We start from the raw sequence: 22150 nt of genomic DNA on the forward strand, positions 1-22150 counted from the left end.
AATCGATACCAAAGTAACCTCAAAGAAAATGGAAAGAGTTCATCGCAATTAAAAAGTGGAATATCACAAAACTCTAGTAAATAGTAAAATAGAAGCAAAGAAAAAAGGACAAGAAAACTTTCAAACAAAAGGAACCCAGCACAGAAATTTATGACGAACAAGAATCCAATAACACACATACACACACACACACCAGCCAAAAGACAGCAACAAATCCATGCATATCAACAATGTCATGGAAGGTAAATGAATTAAAGCACTAGCCAAGAGACATAAAGTAGTAGCCTGGATAAGAAAACAAGACCCATCCATATGCTGCCTACAAGAAACACACCTTAGACAAAGCCAAAATTTTAAAAGACTAAAAACCAAAGGATGATAAAAAATAAATCATGCTAATGATGATCACAAAAAAAGCAGGTGTGACAAAATTACTCTCTGATAAAATAGACTTCCAGGCAAAACCCATCATTAGAGACAAAGAAGAACAGTACACAATTAAAGGACAATTAAACCAGAAGATGCAGCCATAATAAGCCATCCAGTAAAGACCGTCCAGACGCAGTCAGCAAACGGTTACATCATTGAAGAGAAAACAGACAATAATGCCGTACTAGTAGTGGGAGACGTCAATGCACCTCTTTAGATGTAAGACAGATAGCTGGAAAGAAATTCAATGAAGACAGAAGAATTAAACAACACACTCACCTTGACTTCCTGGTCACATAGCGACCACTGCACCCCACATCAACACAAGATGCATTCTTTTCCAGTCCAAATAGACGTTCTCTAGAATCGGCCGGGTGTTAGCACTCAGAGCAAGCCCTAATAACTTAAAATGTTGGGATCTGACAAGCCATTTTCGCAGATTATAATGCTGTAACACTTGAAATCGAGGGGGAAATCAAATACATTGGAATTAAACAACACTCAGCTAAAAAGCCACTGGATAATTGAAGAAACAAGGAGTACATTTTTTAAATTCCTTAAAACAAATGGTAATACTTTGGGACGCAGCAATAGAAGGAGTCCCGGGGGGCATGAATAGCCATAAGTGTACACCTCAAAAATGGAGGAAGAACCAAAATCAACACCTAATTCGACATCTTCACCACCAGAAGAAAGAAATGCACAAGAAAACAGAAAAACAATAGGAAAATCAGTAAGACAAAACGTTGGTTGTTGGAGAGGCTTAACAAAATAGAAAACCCACTGTCAAGCTTAACCAAGAAAAAGAATATTCTCACGCCAAACCCACCGCCCTCCAGTCCATGCAAACCCATAACAACTCTTGTGGGCTTCAAAGAGCAAACATTTTAACAGGAGTCAAAATCCTCATCATTCTCCCTCGGAGTGGCCGGTGTTTTCAAACTGCTGACCTTATGGTCAGTAGCCCAGTGCATAACCCACTATGTCACCAGAGCTCCAATGGAATGTATGTCATGCTAAAGAATCATGATCAAAATGTGAAGCGCCTCGTGAATGGATGGACTTGGAGAAGATTACGCTGAGCGAAATTATTAGTCAATCACAAACGGACTACTGTGATAAGATCACTGTTATAAAATGAAATTCAAGACCAAGTTTTTCATACCAAATAAAACCAGAGTTGGATGTTTACTAGAGCTGAGAAGAAAAGGAGTGAAGCATTAGGCTAGAGTGTCAACAGTTATTAATTTGGGTGAAGAAGACAATAGTTTTCTAGATCAGGGGGAAGAGAAATGAGATGGGGGGGGCGCCAAGACAAGCCATTGGGAGGTGTGATAAGCAGTACAGGTTGTTGAACACAAAATCAATTATCTAAAATTTAAACCCCTACCCAATTTACAATTTCAGGGATTTTGTTTTTGTTTTACACACACAAAAAACACAACACATTATTTTACTAGAGAGGAGATTTAAAGCAAATATCAAGATTGAAAAATTATAAAAATAAAGCCAATATCCCTCTGGGGACCATAATAGTAGTACATGCATCCTTTAAATACTCAAACTTACTGAAGATTTATAAAAGACTGTCATTAATTCAAAAGTTAACAAAAATATTTATAGTGAAACAATAAATGAATAAAATATACTTGATGCCTATTTTATAAGACAAGTTTATGATCTGATAGATTATTATGAAAAGATACATAAAAAAGAAGAATCAAGTTTCTTCAATAAGTGTGGTCCTCAACAAAATACAAAAATGAGGCACGTTAGCTTTAAAATATAGTTACAATATATTTATTTTGCCTTCATTAGTGCAAGCAAACCTTAACAAAGTTTAGGAAATATAAGATAAAGTGAAATGTTATCTAAATATCTTAAATGAAAGAATTCTAGATAAGAATAATTCATGGAAGGAATTTAAAACCCCTCGGGCTACGTGTGGCAATGTTTTAAAATGTAAAAGTGATTGCCAAAGAAATGGAAACGAGATCACTCGAAAAGTTAAGCCTGTTTTGCCCAAGAAATTAAATGATATATAAGCAGAGGTGCCAGTATCCTACCTTTATAGAGTGAATCAATATAAAATTCCCAGCAGGGCAAAGCCATTTCTGTTTGTGGATTGTTTTTTTGTTTGTTTGTTTGTTTGTTTCTACTTATCTTTATTTTTTTAACATTTTATTAGGGGCTCATACAACTCTTATCAGAATCCATACATATACATACATCAATTGTATAAAGCACATCTGTACATTCTTTGCCCTAATCATTTTCAAAGCATTTGCTCTCCACTTAAGCCCTTTGCATCAGGTCCTCTTTTTTTTCCTTCCCCTCCCTCCCTGTTCCCCCCTCCCTCATGAACCCTTGATAATTTATATATTGTTATTTTGTCATAGCTTGCCCTATCCGGAGTCTCCCTTCCCCCGCTTCTCTGCCATCCATCCCCCAGGGAGGAGGTCACATGTGGATCCTTGTAATCAGTTCCCCCTTTCCAACCCACTCACCCTCTACTCTCCCAGCCTCGCCCCTCACAGCCCTGGTCCTGAAGGTATCGTCCACCCTGGATTCCCTGTGCCTCCAGCTCCCATATGCACCAGTGTACAACCTCTGCCTTGCGGGACTGGATAGGGCAGAGGTTGTTTGTTTTTTTAAGAAGCCCCTTGTTCTGTTCTGATCATGGCCTCTGGGTCGGTATGCAGGTTCCGCAGGAGCACAACGCCAAGTTCTGGAACTCCCATTCTTCTCAAGGCCATCCACGACGCCTTCCGAACATGTGGCTCGGTGACTCTGCCAAGTGCACCGTTTCACAGGAGGGAACCTCCTCCTCACGGTGTCTCTCAGCTAAGAACTGCTCGCCACCCGTGGTGCAGTGTCTCTCCTCTGGCAGCTCCCCGTAGGCATGCTGCTGCAACAGTCATTTTCTCATCATCTAGCACTGACGATACTGCTTGCTCATGGCTGCATTGTCTGGGTTCATCTGGGTTGGCTAGAGGAGCAGATTCATTGATGCTCACGTACGTGTCCAAAAGAGCTTTATATCAAAGACTAATTGTATATTGAAAGAATGTCCCAGCCCAGTCCATATCAAGTCTATACGTCCTATTTAGCCCATATGTCCAATAGTAGTCTGTAAATTACTCTTTAGACTCACGCAGCCATGGCATGATGCCGAATGCAGGAAGATCATAGGCTGGTGGGTGAAAATTCTTGGGGATCTAGTGGTGGTGGAAGCATCTTAGCACTGACGTGGGTCTCCACGCTGCTCCTCCAGCTCTCTGCTTCCCCAGGACACACAGGGGCTGTCCCTAGAACCACCGTCACTGCGGGGCTCCTCCAGCAGCAGAGGCATCAGCTGGGGGGTGGGCATAGGGCCCAGGGGGAAGGGGAGTCCTGGCCTTCGCACAGGCGGGGGGCTGAAGAGTGGGGGCGTCACAGCCACCCTGTGAGTGCCCTCACTCAGCCCCCCGAGGCCTGGGGGCCGGTCAGGCACTAGCTGTGCAGGGGACTCTGGGAATCTTGTGGATTGTTTTTAATGCTCCAGTGCTTCCTCACACTTAATCCGTATCTTGGGAAAAAACACCAAAGACGAGTATATACTTTATTAGAAATATGGACGTATGTAGCTTTCTACCCAAACCTCAACTGAATGAAGAAAGGCACTGGGGTTTGGCTTAAATAAAGGATTATGAACTCTGTTTTCCTTAAAATTCCTGTATCAATGTTCACGAGGGACAGTGACCTGTCATTTTCTTCCGTTGTAACGTGTGTGAGGTTCTGTAATGTTCGTGGTTCTGTGATCCATGTAGCGCTAGCTTAATAAGATTAGTTAGGAAGTATTATTCCCTTATCTATAGTTTTCTGGAAGAGTTTGTAAGAATGACACTATTTCTTCCTTACGTGTTTAGTAGAAATCATCTGAAGCTGATGTTATCTTCCTGGGAAGTTGTCAAAATACAAATTCAATTTCATTAATAGATACAGCATGATTTAGGTTATCTGTCCTTGAATGCTGAAAAGCAATGATGCGACTGTGAAGACTAAGGTACACCTGATCCAAGCCGTGGCATTTTCAATAGCCTCGTGCGCATGTGAAAGTTATACATCGAATAAAGAAGACCGAAGAAGAACAAATGCCTTTGAGTTATAGCACTGGAGAAGAATATCGAAAGTACCATGGACTGTGAAAGGACAGACAGATCTGTTTTGGAAGATGTACCATCAGAATGCTCCTTCAAAGCGAAGATGACCAGACTTCATTCCATGTACTTTGGACATGTTGTCAGGAGAGGCCAGTCTCTGGAGAAGGACACTATGCTTGGTGAAGTAAAATGGCAGGAAAAGAAAGGACAGCCTTCAACAAGGTACGAGGGGGTACCCCAAAATAACCCCACATTTCCCCCAAAGCTATATATTTAAATTGTTTTACAAATAAAACCCTATCACATTTTTCAAACTCATCTGTTTGCATGGCTGACAGCACCTCCCTCGTGTTGTTGTTGTTGTTGTTGCTGTTGCTGCTGTTTTCGCCTCTTCTACATCATCAAATCACTGCCCTTTCCTGCTCCTCTTCATTCATGGAAACAAAACAAAGTTGCACGCACAGCCCCCAGGTAAGCAAAGTGCGTGGAGCAAGAGAGGCTTGCTTGCTGTTTCCCGCTAAAATGACACAATGAGATGGCTGCCACCACGGTCATGGTGGCAAAACCAGTCCCCTGTCTGCCACAAACAAGGCCTTTTCTGTCGCACACAGTTACTCAATCTCTTAAGAAACTAAATAGAACGTCTGATCTGGTGGAATGAAGTCCAAATGCACTATCCCCCTCACATCAAAAAACAAATGTTCATCGTCTTGATCTTTAATATCACTTGATGAGCTTTTTTGAGGTGAGGTGACCATGGTGTCTTCCAATGGCTCGATCGATGTTTGCTTTTGGAGTTGTAAGAACAGCACCATGCCTCGTTACGGGTAATGACCTTGACTGCTCTTTGTCCTGGTCACTCAGAACCCCGGGCACCAATTTCACAGCCAGCCTTCTCATTCCTATATCTTCCTTTAAGATTCACTGAACTGAGCTCCAAAATAGTCCAGGTAACTTCCCCATCACTTCAACGATCCATTGTCAGCCTTCAAGCACAAGTGCACGACTTTTGTCAACATTTTTGTCCTTTTGGAAAGTTGATGGATGTCCAGACAAGATTTGTCATCAATCGACATTTCACCTTTTTTTGAAATGAGAAAAGCACTCATACACTTGATTTTTTTTCCCCATAGCACTGTTCCTGTAAGCTGCGTTCAACATCACAACAGTGTCTGTGGCATTTTTCCTGAGCAGAAAACAAAAGTTCACAGCTGCAGATTGCTCTCTTAAATTGGCCATCACAAAAAAATGAGGTTCCAGTGAAACTGCTTTTATGAAAAAATTCACTGTGACCAGAGAGAACCAGTCCAAGTGATGTCACTTGATGCACCAACTTAGAGCCAGTTGCTTGATGCTCACCTGTGTACTTAGAAAGCTCTGCCCAGTAGAGCTTTCTCCCGGGTGTGTTTGTTTGGTACGTCCTTGTATACTGACACAGTGGCTTCAACAATGGCCTTCAACAGAAGAACAATGGTGCGGAGGGGACAGGACTGAACAACGCTTCATCCGCTGCACATAGGGTTGCTATGAGCGGGACTCAACGTGACAGCAACTAACAACAGCATTCTTGAGTAAACTAGGGGAGTTTGTGTCTTTCTAAATGAATTTGTCCATGTCATCCAAGTTGTTGAATTTATTGACATAACATTGCTCAATATGTCTCCTACTGTCCTAATTAACATCAGTAGCATCTCTGGTGGTGCTACTTTTCTCGTTCTGAGATTTGTAATTTGTGTCTTCTCTTTTTTCTAGCTCTAGGTCTTTGAACAGCTCAGTAAAATGCTTTACTTTGTCCTCTAGAGCTGCCCTTTGACATTTTCTTTTCAGCTCTTTATCACTTCTTCCACTACTTTAAATTCTCTACAGTCAAGATTCTGGACTTAGCAGGAAGTTGTCTTCACCTTCAGAAAACTCTGAAATATCACAACCTAGGAATTGGAGAAGAGAAAATTTGGTGTTCTGTATGCAAATCTGCTTTTCTTTTAAACAATAGATTGCTTTTGTAGTGAAAGAAAATGATTTAATTTTTAACTCACTATTGGGAAAAACAAGAAACTGATGGTGTAGTGTACTGAGAGTTGGGCAGCTAACCATGCAGGTTGGCAGTTCAAGCCCATAAACTACTTGACAAGTGAAAGATAAGGCTTTCAACTCCTATAAAGATTTATCCCACCACTTGTCTGTCAGTTTGTCATACTGTGGTAGCTTATGTGTTCCTATGACACTGGAAGTATTTTAAGTACTAACAGGGTCGCTGAGCTAGTTAAAGTTTATTGTGCCAACCAGGTCGATAAACACATGTGGGGTTAATTGAAGGATAGAGGGTTAAATGGCTCGGTGAGCCTCCCTTTCCAGTTCTTGGGTCTCTTGCTTTCTGATGGTCAGACCAGGGTATAGCTGCCTCAGCCAGTTCCCTGCTTCAGCTGGCAAGACTCACTTCCTGTAAGACATCCCCAAGGAGAAGCCGCATAGACCTACCCAATGCAGCCCTGGGTGCTGGAGCAGCCATGTGGAGACCCCTGCCAGCGCTAAGATGCTTACACATTCACTGACTCGGCTTTCCGCCTGCAGTTGGCATCATAGTGTGTGTTTTGTGAGATGGAGGAGGACTTTGTGGATGGTGTAGGACATATGGGCTAATGTTGGATTTGTGGGCTTGGGCAGCACTGGGTTGGATGTTTTCTTGATGTGCACTTACCCTTTATATGAAACTCGCTCTTATGCATGAGTTTCAGTGTATTTGTTTCCCTAAAATACTCAGACTAACACAGTCGCCAAGTGAACAGGTTTCATCAGAGCTTACAGACTACAAAGAAGCTTGCAGACTACAGAACGTACAGACTACCACTTACACTTGTGAAAAGTTCACCACTGAAAACCTTATGAAAAGCAGTGGAATATTGTCGACACTGAACACTTCACCAATAGCAGTGGAACCATGTCAGATACACTGTTGAGTGATGAGTCCCTCAGGTTGGAAGGCACCAAAATATGATTGAGGAAGAGCTGCCTTCTCAAGGTAGAGTCAGCCATCATGACATCTATGAAATACGGCTTTTGAGGTCTTCATTTGCTGATGGCATACCACTCCAAATGAGAAGAAACAGTGGTAGGCATCTATAAATAATTGGAACTTGGAATACACAAAGTATAAATCTAGGAAAATTGGAAGTCATAAACAATGAAATGGAATGTATAAAGATCAATACCCTGGGCATTAGTGAGCTGAAATGGACTGGTATTGGTCATTTTGAATCAGATAATCATATGGTTTTCTATGACAGGAATGGCAAATTCAAGAAGAATAGTGTCATATTCATCATCAAAAAGGATATGTCAAGATCTATCTTGAGTTACAATGCTATCTGTGTTAGGATGATATCTTTTCACTTACAAGGAAATCCAGTTAATACAACTTTTATTCAAATTTACACACCAACTGCTAACACTAGTGGTGAAGAACTTGAAGAAGTTTACCAACATCTTCAGTCTGAAATTGATCAAGCATGCAGTCTAGAGGCATTGATAAATGTTAGTGATTGGAATGCAAAATAGGTTGGAAGCAAAAAGGAAGGAAAATGGGGCCTTGGTGCTAGAAACTAAGTTAGATATCACGTGATAGAGTTTTGTAAGACCAGCAACTTCTTCGTTGCAAATAACATTTTCACCAACGCAAAAGGCAACTATACACATGGACATCTCTAGGTGGAATACACAAAAATCAGATTTGTGGAAAGAGACAATGGAGAAACTCAACATCAACAGCTAAAAAGAGGCCAGGGTCTGACTGGGAGCAGACTATCGATTGTTTATGTAGAAGTTCAGATTTTAGAAAATAAAAACAAGTCCACTGCAGACAAAATATGACCTTGACTCTACTCCACCTGACTTTGAAAACCAAGAATAAATTTAACATTACATATCAATGACAGACGACGTGACGAACAGTGGGATGACATCAAGAGTACCATACATGAAGAAAGAAAATTATCGTTCAAAATACAGGAACAACACGGGTGTTAAAAGAGGCTCTAAAACTTGCTCTTAATTGTTGAGTCGATAATGCAGACGAAATTATTAATTCAAAGAGATGAATATAACACTTCAAAGGGCAGCTCAAGAAGACAAAAAAAGTATTACAATGAAATGTACAAAGACAGAGAGTTAGAAAACCAAAAAGTAGAACACACTCAGTATAGATCAAGCTGAAAGAAGGGAGGGGGGAGATCGAGTCTTGAATTTCAATATTAAAAGATCTGTGAGAAAAACATGGAATGCTGTGGGACGCATCAAAATAAGATTTAAGGAATACACAGAATCATCGTATCACAAGGAACGGATCAATATCCTACCATTTCAAGAAATCGCATATGATCAAGAACCAATAGCACTGAAGGGAAAAATTCAAAATGCCCTGAAGGTATTAGGGGAAAAACAAGGCTACCCGAATTGATGGAATACCAATGGAAACATTTCGACAAACTGATGGAGCATTGTAAGCTCTTATGCCAGGAGATTTGGAAGACAGGTACCTGGTCAGTGGACTGGAAGACATCTGCATTTATACACATTCCAAAGAACAGTGACCCCACAGAATGCGGGAATTATCAAACTAGATCATTATTATCACATGCAAGAAACAATTTGCTGAAGACCATTCAACAGCAGTTGCAACAGCACATTGACAAGGTGTTGCTAGAAATTCAAGCAGGGTGCAGAAGAAGGTGTGGGTCTTGGCTCTGAGCAGGGAATACAAGGAAATCGTTTGCTTGTGTTTTATCGATTGGGCAAAGGCATTCAACTATGGGGGCCATAACCAACTGTGGAGAACGTTGCGAAGAATGAGAATTCCAGAACACTTCACGGCGCTCTTTGTAAAACTGTCCGTGTCATCCAGAAGCAGTCCTTCAAACAAAAATGGAGTTGCTGCAAAGTTTAAAATCAGGAAAGGTGTGCATCACAGCTCTACCCTCTCACCATAAATTCAACCTGTACGCTGAGCAAGCCGGAGTGTACGAAGAAGAACACAGCGACACGATTGGAGGAAGGCGGATTAACAAGCTGATATATGCAGATGACTCGGCCTTACTTGGTGAAAGTGAGGGGTACTTAAAGCACCTGCTGACGTATTTCAAGGATTGCAGCCTTCAGTCTGTATTACTGTAATGAAAACATGTAAAGAAAACCCAAATCCTCACAACAGGATCCAGAGGTAAGGTAACGATAAGTGGAGAAAAGACTGAAGTTATCAGGGATTTCTCCTTGCTTAGATCCACAAGCACTGGTCATGGAAGAAGCACTCAAGAAATCAAAGGGCAAATTGCATCGGGTCAATCCGCTGCACAAGATCTCTTTAAAGTGCTGAAGAGCAAGGATGTCATCATGTTGAGGACTAAGGTGTTCCTGAATCAAGCCGTGGTGTTTTCAATGACTTCATATACATGAACGTTGGCTACTGAATAAGTAAGACTGAAGAAGAATTGATGCTTTTGAATTATGGTGCTAGAGAAGAATATTGAAAGGACTGTGGACTGCCAGCTATGTCTTGGAAAACGGATAGCTAGACTGTTCCGTGGAAGCAAGGATGGTGAGACTTTGTCACACATACTGAAGACATACTGCCCTGAGAGACGAGTTCCCGGAGGGAAGATTACGCTGGGTAAAGTAGAAAGGCAGAGAAAAAGAGGAAGACCTTTGATGAGATAGACTGACACAGAGGCTATCGCAGGCTCAAGCACGACAATTGTGAGGGTGATGTTTCCTTGTTGTGCACAGAGTCGCTACGAGTCAGCATGGGCTCAGCAGCACATAATGACAAAAACTTATAGGGAGAAAAAGGAGACGATCTACTCCCATAAAGATTTAAAGTCTTGGAATCTCAAGTGGGCCATTATACCCTATATGGTCTACAACATACCCCATGTGATCTACAATATACCCTATATGGTCTACAATATACCCTATATGGTCTATGTGGTCATAATACCCTACACAGGCCTACAGGGTCACTATGAGTCAGAATTGATTCAGTGGTAGTAAATACAAGAGTGGATTAACCTATAAATGCTTGGTTAAGTGGTGCGTGGGGTGCTGCTATCTTTAAGCCATGGAAGAATCCAGCTGAATTTCTCCTCAAGTAGGCAGAAAGCAAATGCAATCACTAACTGAAGTGATATACTAATCTGGCAGACATACTCTAAGAAATAAGTAAAGGGCCAAGAAGATTGTGAGAACTAATGTTTGAGACAATCTCAAGAAGGCCATGACTTGCATAAGGAAGGCCCTTTGTCAAGCAGCGGTTGGTTTGCTACTCTGAGGTTTGTTAAAAACCAGGTTAGCCAGCATCGGAATGGGATAAGGAAGCCAGCCTTGGTCTGCTTCTGAAGGCAGGAACTTAGATTTATGTCACTCGTCATCCTCCTCCAACCCCCCAGGAGAGTCCCCACCCAACCTGCTCGCCCACAAACAAATACACTCAAAATCAGTCAAGTGGTGGTAATGAACCATCATCTTTCTGTTGTTCTGAAAGGGTCAGGAGCCCTGGTGGTGTCGTGGGTTATGTGTTAGGTTGCTGTCCTCAAGGTCAGCAGTTCAAAACTACCAGATGCTCCAAGGAAGAAAGATGAGGCTTTCTACTCCAGTAAAGATTCACAGTCTCAGAAACCCACAAGGGTGGTTCTATTCTGTCCCACAGGGTTCCCGTAAGTCAGAATTGACTCACTGGCAGTGAAGATTTTTTTCAGAGCTTGAAAGGATACAAGACAATTTGGAGAAAACCTTTCACAAGGGTTAAAAATATTCCAGTATCTCTAAGATTAGTGTCACATATGAGTAGCAAAAATCAAAGTCAAACCTTCTTGCTTTCATAATATTTGCTTGTATAAATATGTTGAATTTCCAAATCAAATGCCACAAAAGTATAAACTATTTGTTTATGACCTAAAGGAAGGAAAAGGTAAATAGAATTTCAATAGTGGAACAGATGTAGTCAATTCAAGTATTAAATGCATTTGTAACCTTTCTTGCTTGGCCTTCTATGATCCTCTTATATCACTCTCTAGGTTCTCTGTCCACCCAACTCATTTTTAGAATTATGGGTACAAAATACAATACATGCCTAAGATAGAGTGAGAGAAAAACGAAGACCAGAATTCAAAATCTTAAAAGAAACCCAGTGTACTGATCAGATAGAGATTGGTGGGACCCCTGAGACTATGGCCTTTAGTCATACTTCAGGTCTAGAACTAAACTCACTCCTGTATTAGAATAATGAACCACTTAAAATCAAAGAACAGTATTTACCCAAAAACAAAGTTCAGAGGATTAGGAGGAACTGAAACAAGAAACGCAGGGAGGAAGTAGGATAAACAATGATGGGGTGTGGTAATTAGATGCTTTTATGTCAACTTGGACATGTATGAAAGTGGTTGTGTGGAACTCAGCCTGTCACTCAGGTCACAGCCTAATGATGCCTCCTTGAGGCTGTGGCCTTCTGATGAGCAGGGAAACGGAGAATCCCTCTCTCTCTCTCTCTCTCTCTCTCTCTCTCTCTCTCTCTCTCTGAGACTTTATCTTCCTATTTACTGACATGCTGCCTCCAGGAGTAGCCCCAAGGGGGCTGGCAGCCTGATACTGAGAGCTGTCAGCGCCCTGCCATGTCTCCACCCACCTTGAATCCACGTGACTCAGCACCCACCAGCCGTGATCTTCCTGCTTCCCAGTTTGCCTTTCTGTGGCACTGGCCTGCAGCTACATGCGCCTGACGAGGCACTTTTTGACTAGCATTGGACTTCTGGACTTGAATTTGAATGGTCTGGAATGCTTTCTTCTATTTTTCTTCTATTTTTTATGGTAAACATAACATTACATAGTTCAATCACATCAAGCTGTATTGTTCAATTGCTACAACAACCAGTTTTAAAACATTTTCTTTCTTCTTGAACTCTTTGATATCAGATTCCCTTTAGCCTGTCCCCCCCACCCTACCCACCAGGAACCTTTATTTATTTACTTAACCTATAATACAGGGGGGTTGTTTGTTTGTTTGTTTGTTGGCCCTATCTTACACAATCCAATATATCCATTCAGATACACATCTGTTGTTGCACCCCACTGCGTGGGGTTATTCAGTCCTCAGTGCTATCACTCCTCACCCTCTCTTCCCGTACCCTCCGGGAACCATTACTCCTGTTACTGTCTCTGAAGGGTTACCTCTCTTGGTTTTCATAAAGCTCTTTCTCACACCTAGATGAGGGTCACTGATTTTGTTTCTCTAGACAACTCAGACTATCACGTGGGGATTACTTCAATGGATGGGTTCAAATGAAATGTGTATGAATTATTGAAATAAAAAACCTGTTGATTGGGTAAGCCTTTACTCAATTCACAATAAAAATAAAAGATACCTAAAATCCCATTCACATAGAGAGTGGAATGTCCTTATAGAGGCCTAGAACGTGAATCGAATCTCTCAAAGTTGTCTGCATTAAGACTGGAAGTTATATCTTGGCTTTTAGCTCAGGGACTCTTTTTACTCCACCGCCGTTCTGAATGTTACTTCATATTAGCTTTGAAAATTAGTTTCTTTTTTCTTTTGGCCAGACTTATTGTGGCTGAAATCTTCCTGAAATAGTGATATGGATTATCTACTCCCGATTTCTGATTAAAATCATCGGTAGGGGAAGGCTGCTGCAAAATATGAAGAATGTTCTGACAAGTAGATATTACGTAGATCATATATTCTCTATGAATAGCTAGCGATACTTTCTTAGACTAAAAATCATGGTATCATGAATTATGTGACTCACTAATACTTGAGAAAGGGGCAAGGTTTATTGAGTAAAATAAAACCCCATTAGTGCTATCTAAAAGAGGAACTTAGCTATAATCTTTGAACCTTGAGTTTTAAGGAAGTAGCAAGACTTTAGGGAAGGACCACTGTCCTAGAATTCAGAAAATTAAGGCTACCATACTGATTCTGCAACTTTCTAGCTGTGGACTCAAGCAGATCACTTCAACTTGTCTGAGCTTGAAATGAAAATAGGAATCCCAACTATTTCAAAAGGCTGTAAGACATCAAGCCAAATAATGAATGATCACTATAATTCAAAGGTCAGGAAATTATGATAACATATCATATCCGATACTGTGGGCTCATCACCCAACACAGTGTCTTGGCACATTTTCCAGGCGACCAGGAAGATGACAGCCATTCAGACCCAATGTGTTAGTCAGGGTTGACTAGAGAAACAAATTCATAGGCACTCATATGTGTGTAACAGAGAACTTTATATCAAAGAGTAATTGTACATTAAGAAATTGTATAGTCCAGTCCAGATCAATCTGCAAATTCCTCTTCAGACTCATGCGACACATGCAATGACACCGAATGCAGGAAGATCACAGGCCAGTGGGTGGGAAGTCTTGTGGATCCAGTGACAGTGGAAGCATCTCAGCACTGGCAGGTGTCTTCACCTGGCTCCTCCAGCTCTAGGACTGTAGCGTAGCTCCATGTATCTTGTCAACAGGAATGTCTCGCAGGGACATTCCTGCCTCCAGTGTCCTGCCTCCAGTGAACTATTTATCTCCTTAGCACCTCCAAAGGAGGTCATCAAGCTGTGACCTGAAGGACAGGCTAAACTCCACCCCTTTGCTCTTAATAGTCTCAAGTTGACAACAGATTACGTAACTGCCACATCACTGATGACTATCACCCGAAACAAAAAGAGGATCCTTAGGTGAAACTAGCAAGAAGAAAGTCCAAGTTATTGGGAGAGCATCAGTCTGGGCTTCTTGATGCAAGGGGGCGACAATGAGAGCACACACATTAAGAAGAAATGCTCTTTCACCAGTAATGTCTGCATTTCAGGTTGTATTCTGTTTGTCATGGTGACCAAGATGAAAATACAGGAGATCACTGTCATCCGCAAAGACTGCCTCCCAGGGAATTCAGGATAGATAAAGCCCTCGGGGCCAACAATGAGACTAGAGATACCAGGGAGACAAACAACAGAAAAGTGGGTGAAGGGCGACAGAGGACGATTTAAGATATGAAAATAATAATCTATAAGTTATCAAGGATTCATGAGGGAGGGAAGGTGGGGGAGGGAAGGAAAAAACAAGGAGCTGATACAAAGGGCTCAAGTAGAAAGAGAATGCTTTGAAAATGGTGATGGCAGCATATGTACACATGTGCTTGACACGCTGGATGATTGTATGGATTGTTATAAGAGATGTAAGAGCCCCCAATAAACGTATTTAATTTTTTTGACCCATCAATAAAATATATTTATATATATGCAACAAAAATTTTATGAGGTTTCTCGCTCTGATTTTTTTATTTCTCCATCTTAGAATTCTCTGAGAATTATTTCCTAGGTGCCATACATTTCATTTTCCTTCAAGTCATTTGATTGTATTATAACTTAAGGTATATTCTCAGAGAAGATCTTGCTTATTACTGTTCATAGAGAGTAACTTATGGAATTCTTTTCAGTTAAAATTCCCATACGGCATACCTTAATTCCGTATTTAATTTTTTAAAAATGAATAAAAGCAGTCCATCCCACCCAAATTTGCCCTTTATTCACTCCCCTCCCCCACTTCTTAATCAAAGATCCCAGCAGTGGTTGTTATGTTACCGTTTTAAGACTGGCTTTGGGCATCTGCATCATTAACTTCACAGTCATTGCCAAGTTCCTAGATTCAGCGTCCTTATTGAGATCTGTGGATGTCCTCTCTCTGGTGGGATTTGCATTGACTTTAACTAGTTAATAGCCCTCCTTCTGCCTTTTCCTTTCTTATCTAAAGTCCACCGTGGCCTGGGGTGAGAGTGGGGGAAGGGAGGAAGAGCAGAGATGGGTAGAAATAGAGAGGAAAATCAGTTCTGTTTTTCTTTCTTTCTGCTTTAAGCACTTAAAGATCGTATCTAAAAAGGCTGTGGGATAGGGTTCTGGTTGGAAATGTGTCTTTCTCTGAAGGGTCTTTCTTTGGTTTAATAGATGCACTCCACCACACACTTCAAAATTTCATGAACATATTTTTCTCTGCCATAGAGGTCAGGGTTTGGGGAACTGATAACAAGCCTAAATGTCAACTCAACTGAAGAGCCTTACCCCCTGGAACACCACGTTCTTGGCACTTGGCAGACTTTGGTAACACCCCAAACCCCGTGTGCTTTAGACAATACAGACAGGCCACAAGATTAAACCAGTCTAGTCCGGTCAAACACGCTCCAACCACTTCTAATTAGTTTGAGATAATTGATAGCCTCTCCTTGCCCTTGTAATAGAGATTTCAAATGGTTTTTAAATGGAGTTAGATAAAATTCACCTACTTTCAGCTTTCACAAATACACCATCTGACAGACACAAATAAAACCCGCTCAATCTGTAAAGAACAGGGCAGTAAGAGGACGTTGGACCTTGAAGCTTACAGGAGACTAATGAGATAATGTCTAAAAGGTGTTTGAGCTGCATGTGTGGAAAGCTCTAAGGAGATAGAAAATATAATAAATAATGCAAGAGACCTTTGTGTCCGGAAATCTCCTGTCTTCTGGAAGAATTAATAAGTATTAAATAAATATTTGACAAACATGGACCTGTTAGTCTTACCTGTCAAGTCCTACCCAGCAAGGATGAAATACTATTATTCACATCTAATAAGTAAGAATCTTGGATTCTGACGAAAATCTTTTCCAAGAATATTCCAACAGGGCATCATGACTATTTAGAAATGCCTTCATATGAAGTCAGACTTCCAACTTCACTTTCAGCCCTTAGTCACTCTTACTATCGACATGAAAGCACTCGGCCCTCCACCTTCCCACTTTATTCTAGCCATCTGAATTCCTGTGGGTTTCACGATCCTAATTTAAGAAAATCCACAACACACACCTTCCTGGAGGTTGTTGAACCATACATGCACACCCACCAAATTCAGTTCTCAACAGTGACCCCCTCATGGACTTCAATAACTGAAGAGCTCAACTCAATTACCCATAAGCCATAGTCCAATCCTTTGTACAATTTCCTTATTTCTTCCCTGGGCATCTTTTACCCCTAACAATTATAAATAAGGAAAATGAATTATTTTCTTGGGTCCTACAAATAACAGATGAGACACAAAATCTATCCAGAATTATCTGATGGAAAGTAGTGTTGTTGTTGTTGTTGGTGGTGGTGCTGGTGGTGACAGTGATGGTGGTGGTGGTAGTAGCAGCAGCAGCAGCAGCAGCAGCAGCAGCAGCAGTAGTAGTATAGAGCACACATTCTTCTCAGAAGCTCCTAAATACCACCTCAGTGTCATTTCATCTTTTCAGAATCTTACTACAAGACAAGCCATTATATTTTGTGACTCGCCTAAATCTTAAAAAATAATTTTCTAGACTCAGCGATTCACCAAATTACTCTTTGAGAAACCAAAGTCTCAGAGCTTGGAAGAACTTTGACATGTTACCTGAATGCACCTTTGCCTATGAACTGGTTTCATTAACAAATATTGAAAGTGATGACCTTGTGGACGGTATGCCGTGCCTGACCTTTTGGAAGAGACACCAAGACAAGACAACCCCCTTCACCTCCAACACGTTTACACCTCAATGTAGTGCTCCCCAAAGCACATCAGTATCACTTGGGAGTGTAGGGTATGATTTTCAAAATGAAGATCTTCAGGGTCTACCTCAGATTTACCGATTCTAAAATCCTAGAGTAGGGCATAGCAATCTACATTCTTAGATCATTCTTACGCCCAGTAAACATCTGAAAACCGCTGAGGGAGTATACAATATAATATCAGTGAGGCAATTGCTGAATGTGGACTAAATAGGGGACTCTCTTATAAGGACATCACACAAAATATTCATTATCTTATTAATAATTTCAGATATTTATCAGGAAACAATGTCCTCTCTTTGCCTTACCCAGAGATTCTTCCTTCTAAATCATGCTCACTTTTAAGTTTTAGCTACCAATTTGATAGTGAAAACTGCTTCATTTAGATTGTGAACTAGTAATTTTAGCCTATTCTCTTCCCAAAACAGGAGAGTTCATAAAGGATAAGAATTGTTATGGCTTTTTCCTTTGACAGAATTTTTAAAAGCTGAGTAAACATGAAGTTATAGAATTCAAAAATACGTGAGCCGTCTAGCCTTTAAGAAAGCAGGGGGAACCACCTCTGCTAGTGATCGACACTCAACCACACACGCCCCACCAGGGGGAAGAACCACGGAAACCATGGGGAAAGGGAGACAGTGGTTGGTATGAGATATGAAAATAATAATAATTTATAATCTGTCAAGGGGTCTCAAGAGGGGGAGCGAGAGGGGAAAAAGAGGAGCTGATACCAAGGGCTCAATAGAAAGGAATTGTCTAGAAAAGAATGATGGCAACATATGTACAAATATACCTGATACAATTGATGTATGGATTGTAATAAGCATTATAAGAGCCCTCAATAAAATGATCAAGAAAATTTTTTTCATAGAAAAAAAATCAAGCTCCCTAAAATAATGATACGATCAATCGAATTACCATATGCCCCGTGGAGATCATTTATAATGTTCCGCAATACAATTATAATGATTTCTTTAAAGTGGACCAGGGATTATAGATATAGTAATAGATTTGGGGCTCAAATGCAGTTGAAGTCCTGATCTAAGAACAATTAGTTCTTATGACATGGCCCCCCTCAATACTTGCCCCCAACAAGAGGATCACTGAAGATATGGTTGCTATTGCAAATTGTGGTAAAGAAAGAAATCAGATAGCGCTTGACTATAAAAAAAATAGTGTCTAGGGTCCCTAAAGGCTTGTCTTCAAACAAGCATCCATCTATATGAGATGTCAGCTAAATCCACAGGGAAGAAGCACACCAGCCTGTGTGATCCAAGGATTGTAAACAGTAATAATATCTAAGACCAGAGGAGGGAACTGGATTAGAGTTTACATTGAGCACCTGGTCCGCAAAAGGCTATGGATAACAATGAAAGCCCAAAATCCATACGCAAAGCCCCCCCCTCCCCCACCCCCACCACCATCCATGGATTAACCCTCAAGGGAATTCCTTCTGATCCTTGACAGATGATGTGAGCAGCCCAGCCGTGCTATCAAACAGTGCATTGGCAAGGGGACTAATGCAGAGGCAAATAGGTTAAAATTTAACATCTTATCTCTTGCTCTCCCTTTTGACCCATTTTAAATTGTCCTATTATTATTTGGTATGTTTTTCTTTATATGAAACCCAGGATAAGTAAATCTATAGACAGTAACTTGATTAATAGTTTCTCAGGGTTATGGCAGGGGAGGCTGGGGACAACGGGGAGCTAACATTAACAAGTACGAAAATGAAGAAAATGTTCTAAAATTGATGTAGTGATGACTGCACAACTCTTTTTAATATGTTCAAACCATTGAACTGTATGATATGTGAAATGTCAGTAAAATTGTTAGTGTTTTGTTTTGCTTTGTTTCTTAAGAAGAAAGCAAGTTCTCAGCAGAATTCATTGCTGCACACAGACTCTGTGTAAGACCCAGCACTGTACATCAAGAAGAATCCCTTGGGCAGTGGTTATCCATGCAATTGGACATGTAGAAGGGAGCTGGAGCTTGGGGTGTCTGAATTTTTAACAACCCCCCCCCCCAGCTGACATGGATGTGAATGGTTTTGAGAAACCATTCCAAGAATTTCAAATTTTCCAAGTTTTGTAGACTGTCAATACATGCATATTGAATTGAATGTACCGTATGAAAGGGAACCAAGAGGGAAATTTCATTCATTGAATCAGAGCTCACGTTCCGTAAACCAGAACTGGAGAAACACGCTTATATTTTGGATTACTGTTCTAGAATTATTGTTGTTGTGAGGTGCCACCTAGTTGATTCCCACTCTACTGACACTAGTACAACAGAGTACTGTGCTGCCAGACCCTGGGCCATCCGCACAGGCCTTGCTATGTCAGAGCCTGTTGTTGTAGCCACTGTGTCATTCCATCTCATTGCTAGTCTTCCTCTTTTTTGCCAATCTTCTACTTTACCAAATGTGATGTCCTTTTCCAGGGACAGCTTGTCTTGTCTCTTACAATAACATGCCCGAAGTGCATGAGACGCTGTCTTGCCATCTTTGCTTTAAGGAGCATTCTGGCTGTACTTCTTCCAACACCTCCAGAATTAGATGCCACATATACCTTTTCTGTTTGGTTTTTTTAAAAGCAACTTAATATATAGGTTTTAGGGGTATAAAAATCTAATCACATCCTTTAAAATTAAAATTATACTGAAGAGCGTGTGTGTGTGTGTGTGTGTGTGTGTGTGTGTGTGTGTGTGTGTATGAAGAGGGTGGTTGACTAAGTGTACGATAAATAAAAATTCTTTTCTGGCCAGTAGCAGTAATCAGAGAAAGATAGCTCTAAGGATCATACAAAAGCAGACCCAATGTAATCTGAATTTCTGACCAAAGCATTTCTCATTCCTGGTGGTAGAGCTTCCCCATTGTTTCAGGATTTATGGGCAAATTCAACAGTTGTGGTATTAGCTAACTACTAATAACTCTGTCCTACAGGATTTTCATGGGTCGGAGTGGACTCAAAGGCAGTGAATTTTGGTGAGAATAACTCACAGACCAACTGATATTCTCGTCCCCACTTCATTTGGGTGAAGCAGAATACCATTGCATTCTGGGGTGGTGAGCTTTCTGTGAGTTTGGGGGGCATACTGTAAATATTTATATAACATGTGATCCCTCAAACACGTACAGCCTGTAAAAGGCGCACTGGCTCACTGCTTAGCGACCTTGTGACCTTGAACAAATGCAACAACTCAGAAAGTGTGGCAGCCTGAAATGCTTGCTAGGTGACCACCTGGATCCACTTGTTGAGTGGAAGTGGGAGAAAAGCTGCAATAAAGAGATGGGTTGAGTCTTGCCACTGGCACCCATGGACCTGGTTTCTAGGAACCAGAGGAGAGCAGGTTGACTGGTCTGAAGTTCATGAACTAGCAGAAGGGGACTAGGAGGCTTGAGAACTTGTGATGGGGCCGTGGTCTAAGGCAAGGTGACCAATAGGGACGCTGGTGAGGCTAAGTGAGGCAGCCCACATTGAGTTGACCAGAACCTGACCACATGAAGAGAATATTTTTCAGCCTGTGAACTAGTCCATATTACTACTGACTGTATGGATGGCCTGTCCTGATTTGACTTTGCTTATGGATGCAGACTTCACAAGGTTCCAACTGGAATGAAGATTCTTCACATCAAGGAATATAGTTTTTCTCCTCAGCGCACTGGGTTGATGTATGTGAGCAGTATAGAAATTGGATACCCAAAGTTGGGGGGATAAAGGCATGAAGTGGTTCACTTACAAACTTTCATAGGTAGGAGAATATATTCATATGACTATAGGATTAAGGTGTAGGTATTCACACAAGTATAGAATATTTTGTTTTGTTGTATGCAGTTTAGTTTTATCCTATTAGGAACAGATATGATTTTATTATTGCGTGTTTGAAAATTATATCTGGCTAAAGAGTTGTGTGAAAATGTCAAGCTGACAAGGATTGTTCAGTGGTAGTTATGTAATCTGGTATCAATTTGAGGATTCAGAGTGAACGGAAGGAGTCTAGCCTGTCAATCAGGTTGTAGTTTGAGGACCTCACTTGGAGGCACCAAGGAGATAAATAGTCACTGGAGGCGGGACACATGCTCACTCCCTGCAAGCCATCTTGGTGGAGAAGACACATGGAGAGAGGCTGATGAAGCCAGACCTCTGGAGCTGGCAAAGCCATGTGGAGACCACTGCCAGTACTAAGATGCTTACAATGCAACTGGATCCACAAGACTGCCCACCTCTGGCCTGTGATCTTCCTGTATTTGGTGTCATTGCATGTGTTTTGTGAGTCTGAAGAGGACTTTATAGATCAGCATTGGACATATGGACTAATATCGGACTTATGGACTTGATCTGGACTGGACTGGGATATTTTCTCAATATTCAACTGCTTTTGTGTATAACGCTCTTGCTTATACATATATGAATCTCTCTGGATTTGTTTCTCTAGTCTTCCCGGACTAACACTCTCAGTTTCCTCAGCTGTAAAATGGGTACTCATATCTCTCTTGATTCTAGTTAGGTCATTCCACCAGGTGGTTTCTGACACCACAGGGCTTAACGAAGTTCTCTCGGGGAGGATCGCATAAGGTCATTTTGTAAATATGATCTGACAACTGTACAGCACTGTGCAGATGTAGCAGATTCTTATCCGTCATTCATCAAGTCCAGCTACAAATGTAACCCACCATCTGCAAGGAACTAGACTTACCTCTTCAGTTCTTCAGCTGCAGCCAGGTAACAATACCGGTACCTGGTGGGGCGCCACATCTAACAGAGTCGCATCATTGTCCCACCATTCTTTCTAGGAAATACAGGCTATTGAATGTTGGCTGCGTAGACTTCCTCTTGTGCATCTGGAAACCTGATTCTCAGTAATATCCTGATTTGCAAGCAAACCAGATTGATTCCCCTCACGCCACGAGCGCTACCACCACCACACGTGGACACACTCAGGAGAATGAGGGGCTGGCTGCCTGCC

This window comes from Tenrec ecaudatus, chromosome 18 (assembly GCF_050624435.1).
Source record: "Tenrec ecaudatus isolate mTenEca1 chromosome 18, mTenEca1.hap1, whole genome shotgun sequence".
NCBI classification, from domain to species: Eukaryota; Metazoa; Chordata; class Mammalia; order Afrosoricida; family Tenrecidae; genus Tenrec; species Tenrec ecaudatus.